Here is an 11,336-nt window from a genome sequence, read left to right on the forward strand (position 1 = left end):
TGGATGGATGGATGGATGGATGGATGGATGGATGGATGGATGGATGGTGCCATGCCGCCTAAGCAAAATGAAGTTGTTTTGACCATTAAATAAATGCATAATAAATGCATAGGGTCTGTGACGCATAATAAATGTGACTTATATGTTTCTTTTTTCTTCTTCATGATACTTTTTTGACTGATGCGACTTATATGTCGGAAAATACGGTACATGGGACAGTTTATCCTTCACAATCACAGGCAGTAAATGGAACAGATTATAATGTCTAAACCTACTTCATGTAGAACAGATGACGAATATGAATGCATGAAACACATTTCCTCGATAATAGCTCAAGTTTTAATCATTTGAAAACTTAAAATTTTAAATGATTGATTTCAGCCTTTAGAAATTCTGATACCAACATTCAGCAATACACAGTAACACACTTCAGTACAGATAGGACCTGATGAAGCCTCAAATGATGCAGCAGCATCACTCTGCCACAAATCTTTCAGCTCCAACACCTTCATTTGACCCTGAACATGTACTTTTTCTTTGCTTTTACAAACACCATTTACACCTCGTTTACCACCAAGAGACAATAGTTTAGGTTGGGTTTTTTTTATTATTAGGAGCTTGTTAAGCTGTGCCTGCTTGAATCGCCTGTGGTCCTGAGCTTTACAAGCTGCCTGATGGCCTGGAAGTTATCGTTTCTGTTGCCGTTTTATTTCCGTGCGGCGGTGCAAGATTGCTTTTCCATTTCTCATCTTCCTACAGTTCAAATAGCCTCCAGGAGAGTCTGAGCTCCGAGTGCAAGTTCCATATAAAGTTCTGAGGCTCCAGGGAACGGGCTCCGTTGTGCTATTCTTCATTGTTGGGCCGTTTTCATTTAAATATGGCATACAGTGGAAGATATACCCTTATAATGAACTTAAAGTAAATCCATGATTCTCACAGTGCTGATTGTGAAATAACTAGATGTGAAGGTCTTTATAGCTCCGGTTTATTACTCCTTGAAAATTACATTGTGTAAAGCCATCTTGAGATGATAAGAGATTGAACTCCGTTTAAGAGGTGGGAGATCTGATTAAAACAAAGTGAGACTCAAGAAATGGACGGCAGGCAAAGTAGGGGAGCAAAGGAACAAAGCAGTATGTGGATTTAACTAAAGGCCTGACACTAGGGCACATATGTCAAACTCAAGATCACGGGGGCCAAATCTGGCCCTCGCTGACATCTGGCCCCAAAGATGATATGTTAAACATAAAATACTTTTATCACTTGAATTTTTCCAGTAATCTTTGATTATGATGCACAAAGTGCAGCAGAGAACATCAAATGAGACCAATCAAACTCTTGTTGAGGAACCTGCAACCAAGAAAAGATGTTAGGTATGTAACTTGAGTTAACATATTTTCCGGCCTATAAGTTGCAGTTTTTTTGCATAATTTGTTTGCCCTGACTTATACATCGAAGCAATTTATACATCGAAGCAATTTATACATCGAAGCAATTTATACATCGAAGCAACTTATACATCGAAGCGACTTATTTATGTTTTTTCACCTATATTTATAAACCAACTTTTGTCTGAGATATGACTGTTTTCATTCATTCTGACATTGAAAATTTTGAGCACTACCATTTTCAGCCACTAGATGGCACTCGAAATGTATGGCATGCTGTTGTGTCATGTAATAGGTAAAAGTGGCTATTAATGACACATTCGGCTTACCATAGTCTGCTACCTTCATCCAGCTCCAGAATCGTGCCTCGAGCAACCATCAAATCAGCTTCATTTCATTTTACCGCCCCGGCAAACTGCAGCTAATTTGACTATTGAAGTGCATTTATTAAGTAAAAGTTAGACTGAGACACACCTTTACTATAATGTCGAGCAAACAAACAATTGTTTTAGATGTTTATCTTGTTATTCTTAAAAAGTTAAGTCAAGTCCTCTGGTCATTCAAAAAACAAAAACAAACCAAAAAAAATGTAGAAACGTTTCGTCTTTCATCCAAAAGACTTCTTCAGTCTGAGGTGCTGTATTCAGCTCAGTCTTATAAATAGCACCTTCTCAGAGTGGATCAACCAGTTTGCTGCTGACAACCAAAACTAGCTGTTCACATGTGATCTTCAGGCCAGGACTCTGCAGTCTACACTCATCTCCAGGCCAGCGGTCACTCTTTCAGGGATGAAGATGTTCACATCCTGGACAGAGAGGAACAATGGTTTGAGAGAGGAGTAAAGGAGGCCATCTTTGTGAAAAGAAATTGCCCAAGGGTTCAACTGTCCCCCTCTTACAATGCTGTTATTGCTAGTATCACTCAGCCCTCTGTGAATAGTAAACAGCCATCAGTGTGCTAATGATCCATTGTTAGGCTGATGGTCCTTCTTGACCATGTGATCAGCTGGTTTTGGTTGTCAGCAGCAAACTGGTTGATCCACTCTGAGAAGGTGCTATTTAAGAGACTGAGCTGAATACAGCACCTCAGACTGAGGAAGTCTTGAAACGTTTCTACATTATTTTTGTTTTTTTATTTTTGCTTTTTGAATGTCCAGAGGACCAGATTTAACTTTTTTAGATTTTTCTACCTGGATTATTGAGCATGCATCAGGATACTTATCTTGTTAAATTTCAAAGAAATGCGCAGCGTCCCATCTTCCTGATTTCCTCCCTGTCTGCGCGTTCCCGGAGCACCGAGGCAGCAAATAATTTTGAAATGCAGCTGAGTTGACCGTTAAAGTGTATTTATTAAGTAAAAGTTCAACTGAGACACACCTTTGCTATAATTTTGAGCAAACAGATATATGTTTTTTCTTGCTAAAGTCCTCCCGTTCATGCTCCTGTGGCCGCCATTTGGCAGCCAATCGATTTTTGGCACATTTCCGGGTTGTCAGCAGTGACGCATAACAAACGCGACTTATATGGCGGTGCAACTTGTACGGAGGAAAATACGGTAATGTAGATTCTGAAATTGGCCCTTATAAGGTTTTAATTTGGGCCCCCTTTTGTAAGCGAGTTTGACGCCCCTAGGGTGTTAAACAAAGATTGTTTTATGATGGGAAGTCACAGATCTGTAGCTGTTTTAGTCAAACTGTGTGTTAGTTCTTGGAGTGTGTGTTGGGGACGTCTCTCAGCCACTAACACATCAAATCATTGACTGTGAAATTATCTTTTTACCTTTGGCGATGGGCGGTAACAACTGAAGCTCAGTAATTTCTTGGCTCCGTTTTCCTGTGACCCACAATTTTCTTCATTCCTTTTTTAAAACTTGAGCAGGTTGTCGACTCTTTAATTTTCTGTCGCTGTGGTTGGTTGGAGTGGACTTCCAGCTGCGAGAATCAGCTGAGTGAGAGGGTAAGAACCAGTAATTAAAGGAGCTGGGTCAGAGGAATGGTCAAACCATGACTTCTGAAGGGTAAGAGTGTGAGGCGCTTTAAAGTCATTAACATAGGTTGAGCTGAAGTGTTGAATTTTTAGTAGTTTGTGTATTTTTGTTTAATAGTTTAAATATCTGCTTTTTAAATCCTGTCTTGGTTGACGTTTTTTCCTAACCAGTTCACAGAAATGGTCACACGTATTGTGTACTGTAGACCAAATGACAAAGAATTATTGTCTCATTCACTCCACCTCTTATTTTGTATTTTAAGTCAACTCAACCTTAAACTTGTACTTTATCTAAAAACCATTATAATTCAGCCAGCAGCTGCTCATCCAGTCCCTGACTCACGTCACTTTAACAGTTCCCTGGATGTTCAAAAGCTTTAGTGACCTGCAAGAACTGAAAGTCTCCCATTTTATTTATTTTTCATCACAACTACCAAATGTTTGTTTCCAGTTTTCTTTTTCTGAATGTTGTACAGTCTCACACACACAAGCTCTGCCAGTTTCTAAAGCTACATTGTACATTTCTGATTTAATCCTGTCATTTATATTTACTATTTACTGGCTGCCATCAAAGGTGAAAGTGGAGTAGTTACACTTTTGCCCTTGTGTGTGTGTGTGTGTGTTTGTGTGTGTGTGTGTGTGTGTGTGTGTGTGTGTGTGTGTGTGTGTGTGTGTGTGTGTATGTGTGTTACAAGGTGTCTGTTACCAAACTATCTCAAAGCATTTCAAGTGATCATTGAATGTACAAAGAAAACTTTGGAGTCAACCCAATTCAAGATGGCTACCACAAATATTTAACATAAAAATATTAATAATTAATATTAATACAAATATGCAATATTTAACATCGAAAGAGACTATATTGATTGTAACATAGTCAATTTTACAGTGACCTAAAATTTGGAGTGGTAGTGACTGACACTTTCCCCAACACTCAGGTTGACTGACAGTTTTGAAATTGTGTTATCAATAAATTAAAATTAATAAAAACATTTTAAATAATTATTCTTCTTTTGGCTGCTCCCTTCCTCTGGGTTCACCACAGCGAACTAACTCACACGAAGACTTGTCAGTTGTTTTTACACCGGATGTCCTTCCTGACACAACCACAGACCGCCGAGCTACCACAGCCCTCTGTGTGGAGCAGAGCTGCACCCAGGGGAGCTGATGGCAGTTTAAAGCCTTGCTCAAAGGCCCAGAGTGGGGCAAAGGAGTGTGGAGGCAGGTGTGGGTGCTTCACCTTTCCCACCCACATTTTGATGTTGTTGGTCCAGGGGGTGTCGAACCGCCGACCCTCCGATCAAAGGGTCACCTTCTATAACCTCTGCACCACCACTCCTAAAAATATTAAATTCAATAAAAACTAAAACAATTTAGAGATGACGGTTGACGTGCCTTCCATCAAAGAATGCCAGGCTTTTAATTTGGAGGCTTACATGACTGAAGTAAAGTCACTGATAAAATGTGTTTTTCAAGTCATAAAAGCTCCACGAGGCTTGCTATAAATCTTTAAAAGTTACAACTTTCTGTGCTGCATGATTTGCATCTTAAGCTCATGTTGCAGAAATTAGAATTCAATTATTCTCTCAAGTAGTTTCTTTGAAGTGTAAAGTTGTTCTAAAGCATGTTACCAGCAGCAGTGAAGTTTGAGGCCGTGTTGGATCCAAATGGGAAGCCTGCGTGCAGCTCACCGTGGGGGGGTTCATGGGAAGCTCTCTGAAGCCTGGAGAGACCTCTTCACAGCAAGCAAAGAAGTGTGCTCTGTCTGATACAAGACTGCTTTACGATCGGCGCATGTTTTACAGAAGGCAAGTCTTCCTGCGCACAGATCAATTCTGTCGATAATGCTCTGCACATTTTCAAGTTAGGTCAGGTAAACCAAAACTAAAATAAGGCTTTTTTTTTGCTAAGCTTGGCAAGTAACCACATTAGGTGTGTTCATTTTTAAAAATTATTATTTAAATTGTTAGTTAGGACCAAAACTCCCACTGACTTGATTCTTTTTAGAGAAGTTGATTTATTTGGTTTTTTGTCCAAAAAATACAATGCAGGGTGGCGCGGTGGCTCAGTTGGTAGAGCTGTTGCCTCTCAGCCAGAAGGTCGCCGGCTCAAATTCTGGCCTGGGACTTTTCTGAGTGGCATGTTCTCTCTGTGCATGTGTGGGTTTTCTCCAGGTACTCTGGTTTCCTCCCACAGACCAAAAACATGCAGGCTAGGCTGATTGGTCACTCTAAATTGTCTCTAGGTGTGAGTGAGAGAGTGAATGGTTGTTTGTCTCATTTCTCTCTGTGTCCCTGTGATGGACTGGAGACCTGTCCAGGGTGTCCCCCGCCTCTCGCACAGTGATTGCTTGACATGGGCACCAGTGACCCCCATGACCTGAAAAGGAAGAAGTGGGTAAACATAATGGATGGATGGATGGATGGATGGGTTTGAAGATTGCAAAGTTCGTTTGGACTTTCAAGGCCACCATACCTTTGGAGAAATCATGGAGTCAAAATATCTGCCAATGCCATGAAAACGGGCTCATCTGTGAAGAAGAGGCCATTTTGAATAATGTTTTGTCTGACTGATGTCATACAGCAGGAGTTCCTGAGCTCGCAGCACCAAATATCCTTGTTTTAACAACACAAACATTGCTAATAAACAAATAAATAAGAGCATACTGAAAAAACAAATAGATTAAACTCCCATTAAACTCATTTTAGCCAATTTATGACATTTATCTTCTGTAATAACCAGTGGTGGACAAAGTACTCATCTCTAGTACTTAAGTAAAAGTATTGATACTTATGGCCAAATCTTACTCAACTACAAGTAAAAGTTGCTCAGTCAAAAGTTTACTCAAGTTAAAGTAATAAAGTACTTACTTTTGAAAATACTTGTGTTTGAAAGAAGATGCATTTAAAAATACTCAAGTATTTAAAAGTACAAATTGTATTTTCAAATATCAGTACATTTCTGTGTTGTTTTGAAATATTTTACAGAACCTTGTAACTCTGTGAAACCACCTGATGATGTATTGATATGTAGAACCACTCTAACAACACATGCCTTAATAAAACCTGTAAACTACAAATAATATCTTCACTGCATTTTACATGTTTGTGGAAAGTCATGGAAATTCATCCATCCATCCATCCATTATCTTTTACCCGCTTCTTCCATTTTGGGTCACGGGGGTCACCGGTGCCCAAGTCCAGCAATCACTGTGCGAGGGGCGGGGTACACTCTGGACAGGTCTCCAGTCCATCACAGGGACACATAGAGACAAACGAGACAAAGAACCATTCACTCTCTCACTCACACCTAGAGACAATTTAGAGTTACCAATCAGCCTAACATGCATGTTTCTGGTGTGTGTGAGGAAACTGGAATACCTGAAGAAAACCCACACATGCACAAGAGAGAACATGCAAACTCCACCCAGAAAGGTCCCCAGACTGGGATTTGAACTGGGGACCTGCTCGCTGAGAGGCAGTAGCTCTACCAGTTGCGCCACCGTGCTGACATCATGGAAATCATGATGCACATTTAATCTTTTTCCTCAGCTTTACTATTCATACAGCACATTGTATGTGTAAAACTGCAGATGTTGACAGCAACAACTGAACACAGGAGAGGAAACAGTAACACTGACAACTGAAAGTTCTGCCATATGAAAGAAAATAGAAACTTACAAAACAGTGAATGTTCTGCACAGATGAATCTAGCATGATACCTGATTCAACAACTGGACAACTGCATTTCAGGAAAGAGAAACAGCAACAGTGGATTACAACGCTGAGCCAAAAGGAACGAGTAACGAGAAGCTTCCTAGAAATGTAGAGGAGTCGGAAGTAAAAAGTTCCCAAAAACAACAAATTCAATTCAATTCAATTCAATTCAAAAATACTTTATTAATCCCAAAGGGAATTTATTTGTTGTTGTAACTCGTTGTCCTCATTTCATGAAGAGATGTTATAGATGCTGATGGCTGTAGGCAGGAAGGACCTCTTTGTAAAGGTCCATCCCACAGTGGATCCTAAGAAACTGGCTTCAGATGCCATCCAATCCGTCCACCCAGACTCAGCTGGCCTCTCGGTTCCCCTGGGCTGTAGGACCGCCCAAATGCTGGGCAGAACTCCTCCTAGGAGTCTGTCGAGCTCCTTGTCGCTGCAGACAGCCAACTGTAGGTGCTGAGGGATGATCCTGTCCTTCCGCTGTCATGAGCCGTGTTTCCTGCTAGTTCCAGGATCTCAGTGGTCAGGCACTCGAGCACAGCTGGCAGGTAGATGAGAAAAGGTCCACAGAACGTCCTTTTCAACTCATTTGAGATTTGGGGCTGTAGCTGAGATATTATTTGAGCTTTTGAGATGTTAATCAGCTGCTGGTTGTAGAAAACTGCCTTGTTGCCATGGTTATGCATCATAACAAATGTCCAAAACTAAAGAAGTTTCAGTAAAAATCCTTCCAGCTGCACAGCATCTGATACCAGAGGAAACAATCATCCAAAAAAATGTGATTTGCATCCAGAAAAAGAGGAATTAAAACTAAATATTAAAATACTCAGGTATGTAAAGATACACAGAAAATGTACTGTACTTAAGTACAGTGCTCAAGTAAATGTACTCTGTTACTGTCCGCCACTGGTCATAACTCTTGTGAAAATGTCCTAATGTGATTTTTTTTTTTTTTAATTATTATTATTTTACTGTATTTCAGACCCTCAAATCTGGTACTTTGTAAACCAAAGTGGTGTCCTGACCCAGCTAGGGACTATAGACTATGTAAGGATGGTACTTTTCTGCGGCCCGGTTTGTGTCTGTTTCCCTCGTGCTCCCTCATTAGTGCCACCTGTGTCTCGTCCCAGCAGTTTGTTATCGCGTCTCATCTTGTCCCTGTACTTAAGCCGTCCTTTCTGTCTTGTTCGTCGTCGGGTCGTCTTCGTTGGGTACTCTTCGTTGGGTCTCCTGAGTCTTTCCCTGAGTCTTCCTGTTCCTCGAGTTCCCCGTGTCTCTTGTGTCTCCTGAGTTCCTCGTGCCTCCTTCCTATGTTCATGTAAGTTTTGCTGCCCCGTCAGCTTGTTATTTTGTACTTTAATTTCTCATTAAAATCCTATTTTTGTATTTCTGCCGAGTTGAGTCCCTGTTCTGCACTCTGGGTTCGCTCCTGACCACAAACCCTGACAGACTATAGACTATTATAACTAGAAAAACATTTCTAGTGTTTTACTTCTTTCTTGTAGAGAGAGACAAATTGAAAGACAATCCAAACTATGTGAGACTTTAATTACAGTATGGCTGTCAAAATAAATTTCTCTCCAGCTGTGTCCTTTGTTTCAATGTGAGACAAATCCTGACACCAGTGAACCACTTTTTAAACTGGACATGTTGTAAATGTGTTTTGTCAAACTCTACTGTCCTAAATACTAACTAGAGCAGCAAACATAGTAATGCATTGCTAGAAGTTATTTTTAATCAATGCACTATGAACTCATGTGAAAATATTTATTAAAGTACATCCTGTTACAAATTTCAGTCTAGCTGTAAGTAGGAAAGTGGGCCAACATGCGGAGGGTTCAGGTCTGTTACAGAGGCTGTTGACAACAATTTAAACAATTTAAAGTGTAACATTTCTTAAAGCAAAGCATACTGCCCACCACATTCCATGCCAGAGTTTGAATTAAGATTGCAATATGTACCTATAAAAAGTATCCCCGTCCCCAGATGTTTTATTGCTTATATAGTCATGGCCATTAGTAATTGGCATTATTTACAAAATAAAAGTGAAAATAAAATCAGATTTCTACAGAGTTATACCAATAAATAAAAAAATATATAATGTAAAATAAGTGATTGCATAAATATTTGCCCCCTGTAAAGTGACTATTTCAATTTAATCGGTAAAGATTATTGAAAAAACAAAACAGTCAGAGGAGGGATCCGAAAGTATTTCCAAGGCCCATCTTGAAACATCTCCAGGAGTTCTGTTAAATCCATCATCAAGAAATGGAAGAAATGTGGGACATGTGTAAATCTACCAAGAGCAGACTGTCCTGACAAACAGTGATAGTGTAAGAAGGAGAAGAGTGAGAAAAGTCACCAAGACACCTGTGAGCACTCTGGAGTTACACACGTCAGCAGGTGAGATTCAAGGATTCAAGGATTCAAGGTTCTTTATTTGTCATTCGCACCACATGTGGCACGTTTGGCACATGTGGTGGCACGAAATTGTGTACACAAGGTCCCAGTTACATCCAACAAAATAATCAAATGTAAAAGAAAAACAGTAATAAGATCGAAGATATGAACTAAGAAAATGTTAACTAAAGATACACCAAGCACTAGTAGCATAAAATAGCATAAAAACAATACGCCGAACAGCAGCACGAACATGAGTCTGTGTGAGCAGATGAGTATGAATGAACACTGCAACATGAAACAGATCAGCAGCAACATGAAAAAGATCAGCAGCAACATGAAAAAGATCAGCAGCAACATGATGTGATTTGTCACTTGGATTATTCTTGTTAGAGATCCATGAGTCTAACAGCCTCAGGATAGAAGCTTTTCCTGAGTCTAGTGGTCCACACTTAATGCTCCTTAACCTCCTGCTTGAGGGGAGCAGGGCAAAAAGTGTGTGTGCTGGGTGAGTGGAGTCGTTCATGATGCAGGTGGCCCTCTTCCTTTATCTGGAGGTTTAAATGTATGTGATGGTGGGGAGACTGACTCCAACAGTCTTCTGTGCAGCCTTCACCACTCTCTGCAAAACTTTTCTTTCTGCAGCTGTGCAGCCTCCATGCCACACATTGATGCTGGAGCACAGGATGCTCTCCACTGCACATCTGTAGAAGGAGGTGAGGACTGAGCTTCACAGACCAGCTCGCCTCAGCTGCCAGAGGAAGTAGAGTCTCTGATGAGCTTTCTTGATCAGGCTGGTGGTGTTGCTGCCCCAGCTGAGGTTGTCATTCAGGTGCACACCCAAGTGCTTGTAAATGGAGACCACTTTCACTGCAGATCCTCCTATGTGTGTGTGTGTGTGTGTGTGTGTGTGGGGGGGGGGTGTTCCTTCTGAAGTCCTTGACCATCTCCTACATCTTCTTCACATTGATGTGAAGGTTGTTCTTCCTGCACCAGCTCTCCAGGTTTTCCACCTCCTGTCTCTGGCTGGACTCATTGGTGTTTGTGATGCATCCCACCACCATTGTATCATCTGCAATGTGACAGCCTAAATGGGTAGGTGCACAGTCATACATGAGCAGAGTGAACAGGAGAGGACCCAGCACACATCCCTGAGGGGAACCAGTGCTGAGGGTTATGGTGGAGGAGGAGAAGAAATTGTGGATTCTCACAGACCGCGATCTGTTTGTTAAGAAGTCTAGGACCCAGTTGCAAATGGATGGGCTTAGTCCTAGTACGAGTAGTTTGTCCATCAGGGTTTGAGGGATCATGGTATTGAAGGCAGATGTGAAGTCCACAAAGAGCATACCGACGTAGGAGTCCTTCTGTTCCAAGTGGGTGAGAGCAGAGTGGACCACGGAAGAGATGGCATCTTCTGTTCATCGATTCTCGCAATATGTGTACTGTTGAGGGTCCTTGTTGATGTTGATGGTTGTTTTGATGTGGGTCATGACCAGTTTTTCTAAGCATTTAGCGACTATTGGGTTGAGGGCTACTGGCCGGTAGTCATTCAGACCAGTCACTGTAGGGATCTTTAGGATGATGGTGGTGGTCTTTAGGCAAGTGGGAACTGTTGCCAGTGTGAGTGAGGAGTTAAAGATGTCGGCCAACACCTTGCAGAGCTGACCGGCACATTCTTTCAGCACCTTCCTGTGCATGTTGTCTGGGCCAGTTACTTTGTGAGAATTAATCCTCTTGAAAGTACTTCTCACTTTGGCTGAGGTCACAGTGAGAAGCTCTTTTTCCGGTGGTGAGGTGGGTCTGCTGCTGGGTGGTCTGTTCGGGTCTTCAAAGTGTGCACA

Source organism: Nematolebias whitei, chromosome 2 (genome assembly GCF_014905685.2).
Source record: "Nematolebias whitei isolate Nwh7 chromosome 2, NemWhi1, whole genome shotgun sequence".
In the NCBI taxonomy this organism is placed as follows: domain Eukaryota; kingdom Metazoa; phylum Chordata; class Actinopteri; order Cyprinodontiformes; family Rivulidae; genus Nematolebias; species Nematolebias whitei.